Source organism: Halichoerus grypus, chromosome 12 (assembly GCF_964656455.1).
Source record: "Halichoerus grypus chromosome 12, mHalGry1.hap1.1, whole genome shotgun sequence".
NCBI classification, from domain to species: Eukaryota; Metazoa; Chordata; class Mammalia; order Carnivora; family Phocidae; genus Halichoerus; species Halichoerus grypus.
The window spans coordinates 6883277-6902023 of NC_135723.1; positions in this window are offsets into that span (position 1 = coordinate 6883277).

An 18747-nucleotide genomic window follows, 5' to 3' on the forward strand; every position below is an offset into this window, starting at 1 on the left:
GGGAGAGGAGGTGAGTGGACAGGTCTTTACCACTGTTAGAGGCGTTCAGGCTTAAAAGCATAGATCAGGATCCGCACCTAGTGAGTAAAGAAGAGAACAGTGCTCTGTATTTCCTCATTTTTAGTATTACAAAACCTATTATAGTTTATTTCAATTCATCCTTGTACAAGGGCTTTAAATATTACCAGAAACACCCTGGAAATGGCATCAATATTTGTGGATATTAATTCAACCTGAGAAGAGATTTGATGTCTTAGACTATAAAGATCATACTTTATATGTTCCACAGTTATCTTTTTATACCTATTTCCTTTATGTAACTTCTATTTTCTTAATGTCTTTTTTTTTGTCTTTGAAGAATGAAAATTGCTCTAATGTTTTTGATCATGAAACTAATATATTTTCATTATAACTCTAATAGTACATTAAGTGTATAAAAAAGGACTCTTAAAAACCACCCATAATTCTATTACCAAGCTTAACATTTTGGTGAATATCTTTCCAACTTCTATCACTATGTATGTATATAAATACATAATTTTAACAATTATAAAGACTCAATATATTATATTATATATATATAAGAAATTAAGGAGATATGAGGTGTATCTCATATTACTCAGTAACTTCCTCCCTTGGAGGAAATCCACTCTGGATAGTCTCATAAATGTGGTAGGAATCAGCAGTACGATTGCAAGAAACACTGATGCTGGAAAAATTGAAGTTGACGTGAAAATGAACCCTCATTCTACTGTTCTCAGCTGCCGAGCTGTGCTAGGAACACATGGCTATGATCCAGGAATGTCAGAGAGTGAATCTGGTCATTGGTGGGGCAGGGGCAGCCTCTAAATTATCTGGAATGACTCATCATAACTACCTCTACCTGCCTGACTGGGTGCTGGGCTTTATGTTCTGAAGTAAAGCATCAGGTCCAATTGTTAAACTCCTCCATCACCATGTGTTAAAAACTCCTTGACTTGTTAGTGTTTGTAAAATTTATGTTTATATATCTCTCTCTTCCAAAATTAGAAAACTAAAAATCCCTTAATCTTCTTTATGTGACCTCCTGGAGACTTTTGTACACATTTCTGTTATCGAACATTTTGATGCATGAGTCATATATCAATATCAACATGTCAGTTTTAGTGACAATGCTTTAAAGTCTGTGCTCACAGAGAAGATAATACATATTCAGATGAATAATAAAAGACACTGTCATAGGACATGGTCAGTGGAGCATGTCTAAGATGTGAGCATTTTTCAGTTCATTAAATTCACACACATGCAAGCATACACACACACACACACACACACACACACACAGAACCATGCTTTCAGAGACTATTTCTCTGTTCAAGATATGTTTGATGTGAAGTCCATGTCTTTTGTCAATGTATAAATTAACCTTATTAGGATTAATAGGTAATCAGAGGAAACCAACAGTATTATCCAGTGATCTTCATCATATGAGAGAATATTAGTTTATCAGAGATATAAATACCCTCTGAAAGGACAGCATTATTGGATCCATCTATACGGCCATTAGACAACAAAAATTAGATTTTACTTAAGAGAAAATTAAAAAAAAAAAATTCAGACACCTTTACTAACCTGGGCATAATATCTCATTTTTCTGTTCCATTAATTCTGTGAAAAAGTGGCATAATGTGACTTCTGATTTGATGTATAAATCTTTTTTTTTAAAGATATTTATTTATTTATTTGAAAGAGATAATGAGATAGAGAGAGCATGAGAGGGGGGAGGGTCAGAGGGAGAAGCAGACTCCCTGCTGAGCAGGGAGCCTGATGCGGGACTCGATCCCGGGACTCCAGGATCATGACCTGAGCCGAAGGCAGTCGCTTAACCAACTGAGCCACCCAGGCGTCCCTTGATGTATAAATCTTAAATTGTCTTGAAGGATAGGAAGGAGAGGAAGGTACCACTTCTCAAACCTTGTGTCAAATGTCCTGTGGGAGTCATTGTTGTGTGGTGCTTAGTGCTGCCAGGCCCAGAGCTGAAGTCCACACAGTCCTCAAATTATTCTTTTACCTGAGAAAAACTGCCTTTGCTGGTAAGATGAAAAATTGAGGGAATACTCTACTGATAATTTGTGATAAATGCTTGACACATTACCTCATATATAAAGAACTAGCAATAAATATTAATAAACCTTCTAGTATTAGAATTATGCTTACTTAAACTTATTCCATTGTTATTTATTTCTAGTAAAACAACGGAACCATGTAAACATGTAGATAGCCAGTGAGATCAGAGCTAGGATACCAATTTGTAAGGAAATCAAACTTCATGTGGTTTCCATTGATTCTTGCCCTCTCTGCTAGATCAGAAATCCTTAGAGGGGGAGATGCCCCAAATTTGTAAACACCAAGATGGACTTTAAGCTGAAGCACAGATAGAGTGAAGAATTTGAAAACCCGTTTCTAAATTTCCCTTCCCTTAACATTCTGGGAGCTCAGAAATAACCCTGAACTAAAATCTTGCTATATCATGGACACCACTGCTGTCCTTATATTTTCCATGCTTCTGTTACACGTGTTGTATTGGTAAAAGTTCTCATATCTTAACAAAGTTGGCATATAACAAAAATAATGTAGATATGATACAGTTCAACTTTTTGAGGAACCTCCATACTGTTTTCCAGAGTGGCTGCACCAGCTTGCATTCCCACTAACAGTATAGGAGGGTTCCCCTTTCTCCGCATCCCCGCCAACATCTGTCGTTTCCTGACTTGTTAATTTTAGCCATTCTGACTGGTGTGAGGTGATATCTCATTGAGGTTTTGATTTGGATTTCCCTGATGCCGAGCGATGTTGGGCACTTTTTCATGTGTCTGTTGGCCATTTGGATGCCTTCTTTGTAAAAGTGTCTGTCCGTGTCTTCTGCCCATTTCTTCATTGGATCATTTGTTCTTTGGGTGTTGAGTTGAAGAAGTTCTTTATAGATTTTGGATACTAGCCCTTTATCTGATATGTCATTTGCAAATATCTTCTCCCATTCTGTCAGTCGTCTTTCAGTTTTGTTGACTGTTTCTTTTGCTGTGCAAAAGCTTTTTATCTTGATGAAGTCCCAGTAGTTCATTTTTGCCCTTGCTTCCCTTGCCTTTGGCGATGTTTCTAGGAAGAAGTTGCTGCGGCTGAGGTCGAAGAGGTTGCTGCCTGTGTTTTCCTGTAGGATTTTGATGGACTCCTGTCTCACATTGAGGTCTTTCAACCATTTGGAGTCTATTTTTGTGTGTGGTGTAAGGAAATGGTCCAGTTTCATTCTTCTGCATGCGGCTGTCCAATTTTCCCAACACCATTTGTTGAAGAGACTGCCTTTTTCCCACTGGACATTCTTTCCTGTTTTGTCAAAGATGAGTTGACCATAGAGTTGAGGGTCCATTTCTGGGCTCTCTATTCTGTTCCATTGATCTATGTGTCTGTTTTTGTGCCAGTACCATACTGTCTTGATGATGACAGCTTTGTAATAGAGCTTGAAGTCCGAAATTGTGATGCCACCAGCTTTGCTTTTCTTTTTCAACATTCCTCTGGCTATCCGGGGTCTTTTCTGGTTCCATACAAAGTTTAGGATTATTTGTTCCATTTCTTTGAAAAAAGTGGATGGTATTTTGATGGGCATTGCATTGAATGTGTAGATTGCTCTAGGTAGCATTGACATCTTCACAATATCTGTTCTTCCAATCCATGAGCATGGAACGTTTTTCCATTTCTTTGTGTCTTCCTCAATTTCTTTCATGAGTATTTTATAGTTTTCTGAGTACAGATTCTTTGCCTCTTTGGTTAGATTTATTCCTAGGTATCTGATGGTTTTGGGTGCAATTGTAAATGAGATCGACTCCTTTTCTCTTTCTTCTGTCTTGTTGTTGGTGTATAGGAATGCAACTGATTTCTGTGCATTGATTTTATATCCTGCCACATTACTGAATTCCTGTATGAGTCCTACCAGTTTTGGGGTGGAGTCTTTTGGGTTTTCCACATAAAGTATCATATCATCTGCAAAGAGTGAGAGTTTGACTTCTTCTTTGCCAATTTGGAAGACTTTTATTTTTTTTGTTGTCTGATTGCTGTGGCTAGGACTTCAAATACTATGTTGAATGGCAGTGGTGATAGTGGACATCCCTGCCGTGTTCCTGACCTTAGGGGGAAAGCTCTGTTTTTCCCCATTGAGAATGATATTCGCTGTAGGTTTTTCATAGATGGCTTTTATGATATTGAGGTATGTACCCTCTATCCCTATACTCTGAAGAGTTTTGATCAAGAAAGGATGCTGTACTTTGTCAAATGCTTTTTTCTGCATCTATTGAGAGGATCATATGGTTCTTGTTCTTTCTTTTATTAATGTATTGTATCACATTGATTGATTTCTGGATGTTGAACCAACCTTGCAGCCCAGGGATAAATCCCACTTGCTCGTGGTGAATAATCCTTTTAATATACTGTTGGATCCTATTGGCTAGTATTTTGGTGAGAATTTTTGCATCCGTGTTCATCAAGGATATGGTCTGTAATTCTCCTTTTTGATGGGGTCTTTGTCTGGTTTGGGGATCAAGGAAATGGTGGCCTCATAAAACGAGTTTGGAAGTTTTCCTTCCATTTCTATTTTTTGGAACAGTTTCAGAAGAATAGGTATTAATTCTTCTTTAAATGTTTGGTAGAATTTCCCTGGGAAGCCACCTGGCCCTGGGCTTTTGTTTTTTGTGAGATTTTTGATGACTGCTTCAATTTCCTTAGTGGTTATAGGTCTGTTCAGGTTTTCTATTTCTTCCTGGTTCAGTTTTGGTAGTTGATACATCTCTAGGAATGCATCCATTTCTTCTAGGTTATCTAATTTGCTGACATAAAGTTGCTCATAATAGGTTCTTATAATTGTTTGTATTTCTTTGGTATTGGTTGTGATCTCTCCTCTTTCATTCATGATTTTGTTGATTTCGATCATTTCTCTTTTCTTTTTGATAAGTCTGGCCAGGGGTTTATCGATCTTGTTAATTCTTTCAAAGAACCAGCTCCTAGTTTCGTTGATCTGTTCTACGGATCTTTTGGTTTCTATTTCATTGATTTCTGCTCTGATCTTTATTATTTCTCTTCTCCTGCTGGGTTTAGGCTTTATTTGCTGTTCTTTCTCCAGCTCCTTTAGGTGTAGGGTTAGGTTGTATACTTGAGACCTTTCTGGTTTCTTGAGAAAGGCTTGTATTGCTATATACTTTCCTCTTAGGACTGCCTTTGCTGCATCCCAAAGATTTTAAACTGTTGTGTCTTCATTTTCATTGGTTTCCATGAATTTTTTTAATTCTTCTTTAATTTCCTGGTTGACCCATTCATTCTTTAGTAGGATGCTCTTTAGCCTCCATGTATTTGAGCTCTTTCCAACTTTCCTCTTGTGATTGAGTTCTAGTTTCAAAGCATTGTGGTCTGAAAATAGGCAGGGAATGATCCCAGTCTTTTGGTACCAGTTGAGACCTGATTTATAACCTAGGATGTGATTGATTCTGGAGAATGTTCCATGGGCACTAGAGAAGAATGTGTATTCCATTGCTTTGGGATGGAATGTTCTGAATATGTTTGTGAAGTCCATTTGGTCCAGTGTGTCATTTAAAGTCTTTATTTCCTTGTTGATCTTTTGCTTAGACGATCTGTCCATTTCAGTGAGGGGGGTGTTAAAGTCCCCCACTATTATTGTATTGTTGTCGATGTGTTTCTTTGCTTTTGTTATTAATTGCCTTATATAATTGGCTGCTCCCATGTTAGGGGCATAGATATTTACAATTGTTAGATCTTCTTGTTGGATAGACCCTTTAAGTAGGATATAGTGTCCTTCCTCATCTCTTATTACAGTCTTTGGTTTAAAATCTAATTTGTCTGATATAAGGATTGCCACCTCAGCTTTCTTTTGGTATCCATTAGCATGGTAAATGGTTTTCCACCCCCTCACTTTCAATCTGGGGGTGTCTTTGGGTCTAAAATGAGTCTCTTGCAGACAGCATATCGATGGGTCTTGTTTTTTTAATCCAATCTGATAGCCTGTGTCTTTTGATTGGGGCATTTAGAGTAACTATTTACATTCAGGTTAACTATTGAAAGATATGAATTTAGTGCCATTGTATTGCCTGTAAGGTGACTGTTACTGTATATTGTCTGTGTTCCTTTCGGGTCCATGTTGCTTTTAGGCTCTCTCTTTGCTTAGAGGACCCGTTTCAATATTTCTTGTAGGGCTGGTTTTGTGTTTGCAAATTCCTTTAGTTTTTGTTTGTTCTGGAAGGTTTTTAATCTCTCCTTCTATTTTCAATGACAGCCTAGCTGGATATAGTATTCTTGGCTGCATGTTTTTCTCATTTAGTGCTCTGAATATATCATGCCAGTCCTTTCTGGCCTGCCAGGTCTCTGTGGATAGGTCTGTTGCCAATCTAATGTTTCTACCATTGTAGGTTACAGCTCTCTTCTCCCGAGCTGCTTTCAGGATTTTCTCTTTGTCTTTGAGACTCGTAAGTTTTACTATTAGAAGTCAGGGTGTTAACCTATTTTTATTGATTTTGAGGGGGTTCTCTGTACCTCCTGGATTTTGATGCCTGTTTCCTTCCCCAAATTAGGGAGGTTCTCTGCTATAATTTGCTCTAATATACCTTCTTCCCCTCTCATTGTTTCGTCTTATGGTATTGCTTATCTCTCGAAGTCTGCCCTCGTGATCCAGTAGTTGTTTATCTCTCTTTTTCTCAGCTTCTTTATTTTCCATCATTTGGTCTTCTATCTCACTGATTCTCTCTTCTGCCTCATTTATCCTAGCAGTTAGAGCCCCCATTTTTTATTGCACCTCATTAATAGCCTTTTTGATTTCAACTTGGTTAGATTTTAGTTCTTTTATTTCCCAGAAAGGGTTTCTCTAATAACTTCCATGCTTTTTTCAAGCCCAGCTAGTATCTTTGAAATCATCATTCTGAACTCTAGTTCTGACATCGTACTAATGTCTATATTGAGTAGGTCCCTGGCAGTCGGTACTACCTCTTGTTCTTTTTGTTGAGGTGATTTTTTCCGTCTTGTCATTTTGTCCAGAGGAGAATAGATGAATGAGAGAACAAAATGCTAACAGGGTAACAACGCCCCCAGAAAATATACTTTAAACAAATCAGAAAAGACCTGAAGCCAGGAGAAAAGAAAGGGAAAGAAAGAAAAAAGAAACAAATAGAAAAAAAGAAAAAGATAAAAACAAACAAAAACAGAACAAAACAAAACAAAAAAACAAATATGATCAGGTTGGTGCATAGATCAGTGCCACACACTAGAGTTTGGGTGTATTTTGGTCTGTTAGAAGAAAGCGTCTCCCAAAATTTTAAAGAAAGAAAAACATATATGTACGAAAATAAGGGTTAATATGATGAAGGGATGGAATATGACTGTAAAGATGAAAATTATAAAAAATTTCATAAAAGGAATTGATAGATAAGAAGTTGGTTGAAAAAAGAAAGAAATGGATATTAAAAAAAAAAAAGGGAGAGAATGTGATCAGGCAGGAGACTAGAACAAAGCCGTACACTAGAGATTGAGGGTATATTTTGCTGTTAGAAGAAACTGTATCTCAAAATTTTAAAGAGAAAACAACTTATATATATATATATATATATATATATATATATATATATATATACACCAAAAATAAGGATAACTATTATGAAGGGATAGAATATGACTCTAAAAATGAAAAATAAAAAGTTGTTTTTAAAAAAGGATTGATAAGATGTTGATTGAAAAAGGGAAAAAGAAAAATTTGGAAAAAAGAAAGTAAAAAAAAAAAAATTAACTTTGAAAGACTAAAGAATCATGGTAAAAAAGCCATGGATTCTATGTGCAGTATTCCCCTAGCACTGGAGTTCTACCGTTCTCGTTGATCGGTAAACCTGGTCTTGGCTGGCTGTTCTCGCTGATCTTCTGGGGGAGGGGCCTGTTGCCGTGGTTCCCAAATGTCTTTGCCGGAGGCGGAATTGCCCCGCCCTTGCCGGTCCGGGCTTAGTAACCTGCTCGGGTTTGCTCTCGTAGCTTTTGTTCCCTGCAAGCTTTCCGTACAGCTTTGGAGGTGGAGAGTGAAAATGGCGGCCTCCCAGTCTCCGCCCCGGAGGAGCTGAGAACTCGGGGTCCCGCTCCTCAGCGAGCCCCCAGAGAAAAGCCGTCAGTCACTCCTGTCTCCCCGGTCTCGGCCACACTCCGCGCTCACCCGGCCTGTGACCGCGCCTTTCTATCTGGCACCCGACCCTGGGTGGAGTCTCCAAACCCAGCAGATCCCCGCGGTGCGCTCCCGCACCTCTCCTCCCGGGGGAAGAAGGTGAGTCTCCCCGGATCTGCCGCTTGTTGGGTCCCTGCTGGAGGAGCAGTGGCCCGACTGTGCCGCGGATCACGGTTTATGACAACCCCGAGGTGAGAACCCGCGCCTGGGCTCCGTCTCTGCAGCCGGCTTCCCTGCTCCGATCCCTGGGAGCTCTGCCGCACTCAGGCACCCCCGGTCTTTCTGTGACCCCGAGGGTCCTGAGACCACACTGTCCCGCGAGGGTTCCACCCCCCACTTCGCCACCAGAGTGACGTCCCTCAGCGGAGCAGACTTCTAAAAGTTCCGATTTTGTGCTCCGCGGCTCTATCACTTGCCAGAAGCGGCCGACGGAGGCCCCTCCCCCGCCGTCTATCCTCCCGAATATCGCCTCGGATTCAGTTCTCCGCACGTCCTACCTTCCAGAAAGTGGTCGCTTTTCTGTTCAGAGTTGTTGCTATTCCTTTCTTCGATCTCCTGTTGAGTTTGTAGGTGTTCAGAATGGTTTGATCCCTATCCAGCTGAATTCCTGGGACCAGACGAAATCCAGGTCTCCTACTCCTCCACCATCTTGCTCCGCCCCCTCACTATTTTTTTTTTTTTTGTACTGGTTTCGCCAACCCCATTGTCACAGAGTAACATGAAGAAGGCCAGATGACACCTTCACCAGTAGAGAATTATATTCTTGGAGAACAACAGAAGTTGTTTATAATGGGAAATAAGCATGAATACTTTTCCCTTTGGAGAAAGAAAGCAAATGTATTATATCATACAGTAAGCAGGCCTACCATTTGCTCTGGGAGTGGTGCTCTATCTGCTTTTCAAAGTTCTCCACTAGGCAAACATTCTTGAAAAGACAGCACAGAACAAAGGACAGCTAATGTTCTGAGAAACCCAGAGATTTACCTCCCAACAGTATACAACTGATTTCCTTTTTCTGTTTTGTTCAGATAATTTGCTTTGGACATCAGAAGTGTAATTCTATGGAAGAAAAAAAAACTATAATGGTTTTAGATTAAAAATATGTTTCATCAAGTTGTTTTTCTATTTTCTGAAAAAATAAGTTTTTTTGCCATTTTTACAAATGCAAAACTTTTGATATGACATAGAAGAGGTGATTAGTGATGAAAGAAACATGCATCCAGAAGGTAAAGGAAGTTGAATCATGACTTTTTGAATGTGGACATCAAATGTACACTGTGTAAGAATGTTAAAATGAATTTCCATCTGTATTCTTGATACACAGAAAGTCCCACAGAACATCATACCCTACATTAACACTTGTAACTACTAATTTCCTAAGTTATTCTAACTGGAATAAGTTATTTAGTTTTATTTCAGAAATAAAATGAATAAAATGATAGCCCAATTAAAACTGTTTTTTTGAAATATTTATTTGAGAGAGAGAGAGAGTAAGAGAGCACACAGCGGGAGAGAGAGAGAAGCAGACTCCCCACAGAGCAAGGAGCCCAATGCAGGACTCGATTCCAGGACCCTGAGATCAAAACCCAAGCCAAAGGCAGATGCTTAGCTGACTGAGCCACCCAGGCACTCCCAATTAAAACTTTAGAAGCTAGATTTTATAAAGCACAAAAGCAGCTATTTGGGGCAGTAATTGCTTCTTAAGCCATTTTTAGACCTATGATATGCTAGCTACTTCCAATGCATTCTCCATCATTTTCTCTTTCACCTCTGACCTAGAAGGCTGATCTTTATGGACTGTACCAATTGGTGCTTTACCCTCTAGACCTTCTTGTCCACTTCAGCCAATGGGAGTTAATGGCCATAGATGGAAGGCCACTTGGAGAGAGAGGTCTGGGTAGTATTTATTTCTTTGGTTTCTTGCCTGTGATTCATAGCCCAGCAATAGTGTTTCTCTACTAAAGACCATAGTTCCTGTCTGGTGGCCTCTTTATAGTTACAGGTGGTTCTGATAACCATTCTACCTGACATTTATGTTTAGAAATGGAAAAGGCTTTCTGATTTTGTTATCCCAGGGGTGTTTACCCATATCTTTGTAAATAACCATTGATTTAAATGCTTATTAATTTCCCAGGTGATTAAGCCATCTCTTTCTTTCCAGCAACCTTTCTGTGATATACGATAATAGCAGGCAAGAAAAAAAAAAAAAGCCTAACAAATTTGCAATGGCTTTTATTTTTGTTTTTATTAACCCCTTTATGGTGCTATCAATTCCTGAAGCTCTATTGTGCAACCAATACTATTTCCTATATCTCCCCACTCCCTGTTTGGGGATTTTGGTTTAGTGATCCTGGTAAATCAGTTAGCACTTAATCATCTACAATCCAAACTTCAAAAATGTATTATAATTATTTCCTCTAAAGCTGTGCCCATTTTTGTGAGTATAGAGCTTTCTAAAAATATTACATTACTGGAATGAAGTCAGCAAAACAGCAGAGTAGGCAGCTCCAAATTCCATTCCCTAACAGAAATATCAAAAACAACCAGATGTTGCCTAAACCAACTTTGTAAACTCTCCAGAAAATAGTTAAAGGGTGACAGACACTAAGCAAATGGTCCATTGAGAAAAAGTCATCTTTAAAATGGTAGGAAAGTTTCATGACGTTTTGGTTCACCTTTGCCTCATACCTTCCCAGCAGAGTGTAGGTCATGGTTTGAGCAGGACAGTCTCCAGGACCCCTCCCCCCTTGAACCAGGGGACACAGAGAAGAAAAATATGGCTCATCCAAATGATCAAGGTAAATTAACAGAAACCATCCCAGAGGAAGCCCAGGCAGTAAACTTACTAGACAAAGACCTTAAAACAATTGTAAGTTTGCTCAAAGAGCTAAGGGGAAACAAGGACATAGAGCTAAAAGAAGTCAGGAAAAATATATGAATAAAATTAGAATATCAACAAAGAGACAGAAATTATTATAAGAAACTGAACAAAAATTTTAGAGTTGCAAAATAACAATAACTAAATAATTTTATAAGAGGGTTACAGCAGCAGATTTGAGCAGACAGAAGAAAGATTCAGCACCCCTGAAGATGGGAAGTTGAAATTAACAAATGTGAGCATCGGTAAGAAAAAGGAATGAAAGAAAGTGGACAGACCTTTCTTCATCTGTTCAGGTAATGAGACTTCTGTTTAAGCAACAGATCATTCTCTAACATAAAGTCTGCAATTATGTCAAAAAAAAAAACAAAACCAGAATTATATATTCCTACCATGTGATCTAACCATTTCACTACTTGATATTTACCCCAAATAAATGGAAATATATGATTATACAAAGACTTGCACATGACTATCCATAGAACCTTCATTTGAAATCTTTAAAAAGTATCTAAAAACACAAATCAACCAGCTGCACCAAATTACCTGATAGATTGGAAATTCAACTGGAAAGGAAACTATAGAGAAGAAAAATAACAAGACAAGTCTGCTTCTTATAATGTTAATTGAGTCAAATTGAATCTTGTCTTTGATGAATTTCCTTAACATTGAGATCCATAGATAAATAAGTCATAATCCAAGGCAGGATTTTCATGTTTATTAAATAGCAAATGGTTGCTAAATTAATTGAACAAATTAATTGAACAAATGGTTACCGAGTACTTGCTACATGCCAAGGACAGTTGTGAAGGTTAAACATTCAGTAGTGAACAAAATAAACAAAAATTGATGTTCATAGGAAACCTCTATTTTATTGGAAGAAGGTAGACAATAAAATTGAACAAGGATGCTTTTCATATGAAACAGTGGCATGAGGAAAGGATTTTCCTTTTTTCTCTCCTGGATGTCACACAGAAAAAAAAGTTGCAGTGCAAGAATAATCTGTTGACTCCATTTTCAGCTAAACTAAACAGCTTTAAAACTTGAAATTAAAGTGTATATAAGACTTGCAAAAACTACTAATGATAAAGAGCCACAAATGGACAAATCAGTGAAGAGTGGAAAAATCTGCCACCCCAAAATATGCCATTTTGGCATAAAGATTATTTGAACTAAAGATACTTAAAAAGCAGCAGACACAAGGAGAACATTCTGACCTCCCATTTTCTTCCCAAAAGCAGAGATCAAACTCCCACGTGGAAGATGTTCTCCCTGTTCCAGTAGGAAAGGAACATTCTTATCACTGGAGACATGGTGTGGAGGATCAAGAATTCTGTACAGAGGGGCGCCTGGGTGGCTCAGTTGGTTAAGCGACTGCCTTCGGCTCAGGTCATGATCCTGGAGTCCCGGGATCGAGTCCCGCATCGGGCTACTTGCTCAGCAGGGAGTCTGCTTCTCCCTCTCCCGCTCCCCCCTCTTGTGCTCTTTCTCTCTCTCACTCTCTCTCTCAAATAAATAAATAAAATCTTAAAAAAAAAAAAAAAAAAAGAATTCTGTACAGAGACCTTGTTAAAGTAACTCATCTTCCTTTAGCCTCCTCACTATGCACTTACTTTTCCTCAATTGCCTTTCCTTGTTCAACCTAGTATAAAAAAGCATTTTAGTTTTGCCACATTTTGGGGTCTTTATCTCCCTCTAATGGTTCTTTTGTCTCATAAAACTAGTATTAAATAAATCTGTGTGCTTTCCTGTTAATCTGTCTATGTCAAATTGATTCTCAGGCACAGCCAAAGACCCTAAGAATGTAGAGACAAAATTGTGCTTTTCCTGCAGCAGCAAGCTGCAAAGTATGAGAAAAAGTAGGAACAAATCATATTTAGGCAGCAGATCCCCCCAAATTCTAAAAGAACAGCCTTCCTGTAGCTGAGGGTTTACCTCACAACACCAAATACACACATCTTGATTTCAATAAGATCCATGACCTGGGAAAATCAGGTAGAGATAGAGAGAGGAGATTACATGAGGAACACGTGTAATACAAACAAATACAGAATCACAAATACAGAATTCCTAAATTCTCTTGGAGAAAGACAAGGACAAGAAGAAGAAACAGATGCCACCTACAAAATAAAAAACTGAATGTATAACATGAAGGTAAAATAATGAAGACAACTAGTAGGATAAAAATACAAATCCTCTTAAACACCAAATGTCATGCACATACACATATGATACATATCTGATACATATATCTCCATGTGAAAAAGTAAAAATAAAAATGTAAACAGAAATATCAAGATAGAACATTGTTATCATATCACTAAATACAAATGCACTATTAAAAAATAAGACTTTGGTTTGACTAACTATGTAAAGTCCAACTTGGTATTCTATATGAGATATTGAAATAAAACAATTTCAGAAAAATATTATAAAATAGTAAAACAATTCAGAAAGCAAAAAAAAAAAAAAAATGTACATAGTCATACCAGAATATATAAATTAAAGCAAAGTGAAAGCTGTCATCTTAAAAACAGAAAGGTAGGATTTGGGAGCTACACTTTAAATACATTTAAAAAAAAAAGTTATATGCAAAAGGTTTCAATCACAATGGTAACATAATTATAATTATGTAAGCAACAAATAAAACTGCAACTTCTATAAAGTAGAATTATAAAAACTAAAAAGAGAAATTGAACGAAACATTCAATAGAAGATATTAATGTAACTTACTGTTCACAGAAAAAATAAACAAGAAAAATATTTCTAGTTGCTATCTTAATAATTAAACATAAATTTACATGTCATATTATGCAAACAGGGATTATTCTTTTTTAAAAGTCCATGGGATACTTCAAAAGTCATATATGGATAAGGGCTTGTCTTAGTCTATTTTTTTAGTCCATTAGGCTGCTATAACAAAATACTAGACTGGGTAGCTTATAAAAATCAAATATTTATTTCTCACAGCTTTGGAGGCTACGAAGTCCAAGATCAGGGTTCCAGCATGTTTAGATGAGGGCCCCCTTCCTGGTTCATAGCTGACCCCTTCTTACTGTATCCTGACCCACAGGAAGGATCTCCGTGTAGGCTCTTCTTTAAGGAACTAATCCTATTCATGAGGGCTGCACCCTCATGACTTACATACCTATGAAAAGTCCCACTTCCTAATATTCCCACCTTTGGGGTTAGGATCTCAACATGACTTTTTGAGGGGCATGAACATTAAAACATAACAGCCCAAAAATGAAATTTCATTAGTGTTGGTGAGGATGTGGAGAAAGGGGAACCCCATTATACTATTGGTGGGAATACAAACTGGTGCAGCCATTCTGGGAAACAGTATAGAGGTCCCTCAAAAAGTTAAAAATAGAACTATCTTATGACTCAGGAATTGCACCTCTAGGTACTGAAAGAATACAAAAATACTATAGCAGCATTATCTACAATAGCAAAATTATTTTGCTATCTACAATAGCAAACAGCCCAAATGTCCGTAGACTGATAAATGGATAAAGAAGGTCTGGTATATATTTATACATATAATGGAATACTACTCAGCCATAAAAAAGAATGAAATTTTGTCATTTGCGGTGATGTGGATGGAGTTACAGTATCATGCTAAGTGAAATAAATCATACCATATGATTTCAATCATGTGGAGTTTAAGAAACAAAACAAATAATCATGGGGAAAAAAGAGACAGACAAACTAAGAAACAGACTCTTCTTTTTTTTTTTTTTTTTAAAGATTTTATTTATTTATTTGAGAGAGAATGGGAGAGAGCACATGAGAGGGGGGAGGGTCAGAGGGAGAAGCAGACTCCCTGCCGAGCAGGGAGCCCGATGCGGGACTCGATCCAGGGACTCCAGGATCATGACCTGAGCCGAAGGCAGTCGCTTAACCAACTGAGCCACCCAGGCGCCCCAGACTCTTCTTTTTTTAAATTTTATTTTATTATGTTAGTCACCATACAATACATCATTAGTTTTTGATGTAGCGATCCACAATTCACTGTTTTCATATAACACCCAGTGCTCCATGCAGTACATGCCCTCCTTAATACCCATCACCGGGCTAACCCATCCCTCTACCCCCCTCCACTCTAACACCCTCGGTTTGTTTCTCAGAGTCCATAGTCTCTCATGGTTCATCTCTCCCTCCGATTTCCCCCCCTTCATTTTTCCCTTCCTTTTCCTAAGGTCCTCCATGCTATTCCTTATGTTCCACAAATACGTGAAACCATATGATAATTGACTTTCTCTTCTTGACTTATTTCACTTAGCATAATCTCCTCCAGTCCCATCCATGCTGATGTAAGAGTTGGGTATTCATCCTTTCTGACAGCTGAGTAATATTCCATTGTATATATGGACCACATCTTCTTTATCCATTCATCTGTTGAAGGGCATCTCGGCTCTTTCCACAGTTTGGCTATTGCGGACATTGCTGCTATGAACAGTGGGGTGCATATGGCCCTTCTTTTCACTACATCTGTGTCTTTGGGGTAAATACCCAGGAGTGCAATTGCTGGGTCATAGGGTAGCTCTATTTTTCATTTTTTGAGGAACCACCACACTGTTTTCCAAAGTGGCTGTACCAACTTGGATTCCCACCAACAGTGTAAGAGGGTTCTCCTTTCTCCACAACCTCTTCAACATTTGTTGTTTCTTGCCCTGTCCATTTTTGCCATTCTAACTGTTGTAAGGTGGTATCTCAATTTGGTTTTGATTTGAATTTCCTTGATGGTTAATGATGATGAACATTTTTTCATGTGTCTGTTAGCCATTTGTATGTCTTCTTTGGAGGAGTGTCTGTTCGTGTCTTCTGCCCATTTTTTGACTTGATTATTTGTTTTTTGGGTGTTGAGTTGGAGAAGTTCTTTAAAGATCTTGGCTATCAGTCCTTTATCTGTAGTGTCATTTGCAAATATTTTCTCCAATTCTGTGGGCCGCCTCTTTGTTTTGTTGACTGTTTCCTTTGCTGTGCAGAAGCTTTTTATCTTGATGAAGCCCCAAAAGCTCATTTTTGCTTTTGTTTCACTAGCCTTTGGAGATGTATCTTGAAAGAAGTTGCTGTGGCCGATGTCGAAGAGGTTATTGCCTATGTTCTCCTCTAGGATTTTGATGGATTCCTGTCTCACATTGAGGTCTTTCATCCATTTTGAGTTTATCTTTGTGTATGGTGTTAGAGAATGGTCGAGTTTCATTCTTCTGTATATAGCTGTCCTTTGAAGAGACTGTCTTTTGTCCGTTGCATATTTTTTCCTGCTTTGTCGAAGATTATTTGACCATAGAGTTGAAGGCCCACATCTGGGCTGTCTCTTCTGTTCCATTGGTCTATAGTTCTGTTTTTGTGCCAGTCTCTTACTATAGAGAACAAACTGATGGTTAACAAACTGTGGATGGGGGAATGGGTGAATAGGTGATGGGGATTATGGAGGGCACTTGTCATGATGAGCACAGAGTGTTATATGAAAATGTTGAATCACTATATTGTACACCTGAAACTAATATTACTCTGTATGTTAACTAACTGGAATTTAAATAAAAACTAAAAATAAATAAATATCAAAGTCTCATGCAGCAGGACAAAAAATTAAAAAATAAAATAAAATAAAATATTTTAAATAGAATAGAAATTAAAATGCAAGTTTAAAAACAAAATCAGTAAAAGAAAAAAAAACTTTTTATGAAACATAAGAGATCTTTTTTTTTTTTTAAGATTTTATTTATTTGACAGAGAGACATAGCGAGAGAGGGAACACAAGCAGGAGGGTAGTGGGAGAGGGAGAAGCAGGCTTCCTGCAGAGCAGGGAAGCCGATGAGGGGCTTGATCCCAGGACCCTGGGATCATGACCTGAGAAGAAGGCAGACACTTAACGACTGAGCCATCCAGGCACCCCAGAGGTTTTCTTTTAAAATAATCATAAGTCAGGGCACCTGGGTGGCTCAGTTGGTTAAGCGACTGCCTTCGGCTGAGGTCATGATCCTGGAGTCCCGGGATCGAGTCCCACATTGGGCTCCCTGCTCAGCAGGGAGTCTGCTTCTCCCTCTGACCCTCCTCCCTCTCATGCTCTCTCTCATTCTCTCTCTCACAAGTAAATAAAATCTTAAAAAAAAATTAAAATAATCATAAGTCAAAAAGTATTAATAACAATTTTCTAGAAAAAAATCTAGAAAAATTATAAATAACATATACAATATGGTAGTCTAGAGCTAAAACAGTGGATGGAAGAAAACTTACCTACCAAATAACAAAATAATTAAGCATACAAAAAAAATAAGTTGGAAAATTAGCAATAAAGTGAATAAAATAAATCAGAAAGATTCAATAAAGAAAACACCAGAAAAAAATGTTTAAAAGTATAAGTAATAAATATTAACTTTAAAGTTTAAAATAATCCAATATGGAGAACAAACTGAGAATAAAATGTAAAATTTTGAATGAAAAAAATAACAGTCATGTAACGAATACATAAACAGAGAGTGTTAAATTGGCTCACTTGGCTTATTGTAATGCAAACATATTTCAAAACCCAAGTAGAGCAGTCGACTTCTATGAAAAAATCATTTGCTAAAAAAAAGACAAAATCTGATGTTGCAGAAGCAGAATATATATAAACTTATGATGCAATTCAACCAATATTCTAAGATCTATCTCATAAAAGGATCAGTAGGACTAAACTGTTTTAAAAGAGAATTCTAACAAATCATTAAAAACCAGAGTATTTCAATAGGTTTTAATTTTTCATTTTATTTTTCTCAATTATTTCTGAATGTCTCAAAACATGTACATCTTTATAAGAAATACAATAATGTTGATACTAAAATCTTACAGGTATTGGAAAGAAAGACAAGACAATGAAAAGTGTAGATCAATTTTCATAATGAATAGAGTTTCAAAAGGCTAAAAAAAGAAAAAGAGAACAGAACCACAGTTATGAGCAAGTGACATTCTTCAAAGAATGATGGGAGTTTCAATATTAATAAATCTGTGATTATAATATACTTAAAATCAAATATACCTACAGATGCCTGAAGGGTTGTGACAAAATTAAACAAAGATTCCTGATTTAAAACTACAACAAAAACAACAGGAAACTAAATACAATAAATTTATCGTGTGGAAATTGTTAAGGTTAAGTGGACTTGTTCTTAACTTGATAAAATATATCTCTCAGCTCAAACCCAGTGCCTTGCTTAATGGGGGCCCAAAGGAAGCAGTCCTGTGACTAAAACTGAGAGCTGGATACACCCACACTGACCCCTGCAAGCTTCAGTCAATGAAACTAAAAAAATGGAATATATTGAGGTAAAAAATTACAAAACATATAATGCTTTTAATTTAAAAATGAATTCAGTAAAATGCTAAGAAAATAATTTAGTGAAAAACAGGGTACAACATTAATCTATTTACATCTATAGTTCTCTCAATAATAAAGTAAAAACCAAACAAATTAGAATTCCAAAAAATGTTTAAAATACTACTGAAGGATACAAATGACACAAATTGAAAGACATACTTTTGTAGAAAAGTTGTCTAATTATAAAGATTAATTTGTAAGTTCAGTAAAAGCCTGATATAGAAACATAGATATTGGGGCACCTGGATCATAAAGAATGACCCAGGCTCAGTG